We start from the raw sequence: 3,859 nt of genomic DNA, 5'->3' as shown, positions 1-3,859 counted from the left end.
TTCTAGTGTCCTGGCCCCACTGGTGGACCTCCTGATGGCACCTGGTATTTCTGGCCACTGTGTGATACAGAGTGTTGGACTGGATGGGCCTTTGGCCTGATCCAACATTGGCATCTCTTATGTTCTTATGTTCTTAACTGCCTGATCTGCCTCAGATAGAAAAAGGCAGACCTGGCATTGGTGGTGACCTGGGTCTCCATGGAGAGGGAGGCATCCAGGAACACCCCCAGACTCTTCACACCCGACGTAGGCATCAATGGAGCCCCATCGAAGGTTGGGAGCCTGATCCTTGTAGCCTGAAGTATCCCAACCTCCGAATACACTCTTAACTAAATTCAAGTGCACCATCTGTATCAATGGGAAAATATCAGGAATGGTCACCGCCCATCAATTTGTGTCATGTTCTGCTCTTGGGCAGCAGTCATAAAGCTGAACATTTGCTACCGTCTCTGCCTCTGAACCCCTCATAGGTGTGGGGGAGGGGTGTGGCTCAGTGGTAGCGTATCAGCTTTGCATGCAAAAGGTCCCAGGTTCAATTTTCAGGCAAAAGGATCAGGTAGGATCAAGTAGTTCCCTACCGTAGTAGGGAATGCGAAAGACCTTTACCTGAAACCCAAAGTATGAGGCAGCTCCATGCATACTAATATGTGTCCAGCTACAGGAAAAAGATGGCAAACATGTGGTTGCATACTGCTTTGTAACAGTTGCTGATCCCCTTGTTTGCTGTCGTCCGTACCCCCCCCCCCCCGGCCCGGTCATCTGCCACTGCATCCAATTTAAAAATTGTTAAAAATATTTGACATTTGTAAGATGAGGCGTATTGCTTTGGTGTCTCTGTATCTCTTCCAACAGCATTATTTGGTGTCCGTCAGTGACTGTTGCACTGTCCTAACCCAGATCACTTTGTTCTTAGATGGCCTCATGGGAACTGTAGTCCCTCCCATATACACATGATTAAAAGAGATGCATCTCAGGGCTTTACATTACAGTATTCCTGTCCTGGCATGTGGTGCCTGTATTGACTACTAAAAGTGAAGGCAGCATAAATTTGTAGCAATGTCTCAAACTGATTAATGATGCATCTGAATATGTCAGCAAAAACAGAGAGGTGAACTGAAAGTGATTCTGTGTTTAACAAACAGGTCACTTTAATGATGTGGCCATGACCCTGGGGGATATGTGTCACCTCCAGTGAGCTAGAACATCTAGTCCTCCAACTGCACAAGCACAAAAGGAACTGCAAGCTGCAACATGTTGCTTATTTACAGAAGCATGATCCTGTAGCACAAGCAACTACTGCATCGATGCAAAGCTTCCTGGCATGGTATTTGAGGTGAATGTCAAACAACAACAAAGTGATTCGGCAATTCTATACTTTGCAGAGGTCAAGAGAACTTGTGTGTGTATATGATGAGTTTGATCAAGGTAAGTTTGGCTGGCAATCATGTTCTCAATGACGTTCTCGTCATCTTTGATGTTTCGTTGCCTGCTTCTGTGCTCCATTTAAAGGACATCTAAGGGTCATGGCAGATAAAGATTTCCAATGAGTTTTAAGAGCAAAAAAGCCATGGGGAGAGGAGCTGAAATTCAACGGGGTAGAATCCTCCAAGGAGCTTTCCTTCAGCCTAAGGAACTTCCTCCAGTCTAAGTGGCACTTCTTCCTTAAGTTGTAGGACAGTTTCAAACTTTCTGGTAGGATCCACCTTTGTTCTTGCATATTTTCCCCACAGGGCCAATAGGCCTATGGATGGGAGAATGAAGATCAGGAAGTTAGTATAAGAAGGAATGGGCATCCTTCTCCCCCAATATGACAGCCCTGTTCTGGACCTGTCCTGTAACACTTAACCTTTTTTTAAAAATGGGAGAGCCTAATCATAGATCTCACTGGTCACATATAGTTTGCTCCTAGCATCAAGTTTGGCTTTCCAGAAGCTTCAGGTCTAGCACATAAAGTTGGTACGCTTGGGGGGAACTTCTCCATCACACTCTGAAGATGCCACTGAGAGGTAGCAGGGCTATTAAGGAGTTCCAATTGCATCATCTAAAGAACCTATCAACACCATAGGATGCTAGCTCAGCAGTCTGAACGGCTTTTTCAGAAGTAACATTAGCACCAGTTCTTTCACTGTAGCAGCCATGTGGAAGCATCTGAACATGCTGCTGTGAGCCTTTGTGCAGCAGTTACAAAGTATGCACTCGTAAAATGACTCTTAATGCCTTTGCTGCCAAGCAGAAGCATTTCCATTGGCTTTCAAATGGCAGACATTACCTAAGAAGTAGCTCCGAAATATGTGCTGTGTGATATGAGATACTAAGAGGAACTGAAACTGAAGGACTTTTGTCTTGCCAACATGAGATTCATGGAAATGTTAAAAGAAGATTTAATGAATTCAGGTAACATTAATTCAACTAGGGTGCATTTTTTTCAAGACAGAAGGGGAGAAATTGCAAGTTTTGTTTTTATTTAATGATGTGTCTTTTTTAAACTATTGCATACTATTAATGGATGGTTTTGAGCCTATGGGCACCTTTGGAATTCTGACGGAGGGTGGTAGGTGCGGCTGCATGATGGTGGTTGCAAAATGGTGGCTGCAGGAGGCGAAGTCAGTCATAAAATGGCTGCCACACTTTACCTTGAGTCACACAATGAAGATCTTTCTTTGTGGTGGCAGCTGCTGCCATACCAACCTTTAAAAAAAATCTGCACAGACAATCCAATCTCCAGTGGCCATTCTGAAACCTTGCTGAGCCCCACTTGGCCCATCTACTTCCTAAAAATATTTGACAGGCACCAGGAAAGGTGTTGACAGTACTGTTCAAGTTGCAGTACAGGCTACTCAAACTGTGCTCAGTTTTGCTTTTCACTTGCCTTCATACTACATTTACTGGAGTGCCTTTGCCACTGAATGCCAGAAAAACGATATTGCCCATTCTGGAATCTGTGCCAGCTTTCTCCATGACACAAGGCTCCCTACATGAACTTGTTGAATTAACATTTCATTTGTTAAAGTAACACCTCCTAGAGTTCTGTGGCTGCATTTGCCTCTAGCACCCTTACAAATTAATAGGTACAATATCTGCTTGGACATTTTAACAGTAGCTATCTTGAATGATGGACTGCACAATAAAGTTTCCAATAAAGTCCACTCAGAAATATTAAAACATTTGACATAAAATAGCTCCTAACAGGACACCTGTATTTCATATAATGCCTCGTGAAACATAAGTGAAACATGATAAGCCTGCAATGCTACCTAAGGACAGATGTTGATATAAAGAGGTAATCCTGAACTGAAAGACTTGCTTTACAATGCCCAGATCCTCTCAGGAGGCCCAGTTTTCACACATCCTTTATCTCTTATATTCATACATCTCACACTGTACTGAGTTTGTAATAATGAGACAATTAACCATATTTTGGCTAATGGTGTTATAGTTAATCTGATTTCTAAGTAGTACCAATTACCTTACCTATATGTGCCTGTGTGCATTTTTTGCCATCACTGCCATCACCACCACAGTGTAGGTTCTGATATGGCTCTGGCCTGTGTTTGTTCATGCTTGGCATGAGTCTTTCTCTCTCTCTCTCTGCCACTATTTATTTATTGAGTACATATTTATCCTTCCTTCTTAGAAACCATTCTGTATTAATGTTGAGCTGGTCTAGGCTAGATCAGCACAGCATTAATACAGAGTGGTTTCTTAAAAGTGTTACTGGTGGCCCATCAGTAGAAATACAATTGCTACTACAAACCTCTTTGAATACCCTGGAAGGGCAGTTCCTTCTACATTAGTAGTCTGAAGCTATACAGTTTTCTGGAACCTTATGCCTTTGAAATACTTATAATAGTAATTTTCT

Source organism: Gekko japonicus, unplaced genomic scaffold (genome assembly GCF_001447785.1).
Source record: "Gekko japonicus isolate JY-2015 unplaced genomic scaffold, Gekko_japonicus_V1.1 scaffold1441, whole genome shotgun sequence".
NCBI lineage: Eukaryota > Metazoa > Chordata > Lepidosauria > Squamata > Gekkonidae > Gekko > Gekko japonicus.
This window is presented reverse-complemented; position numbering follows the sequence as displayed.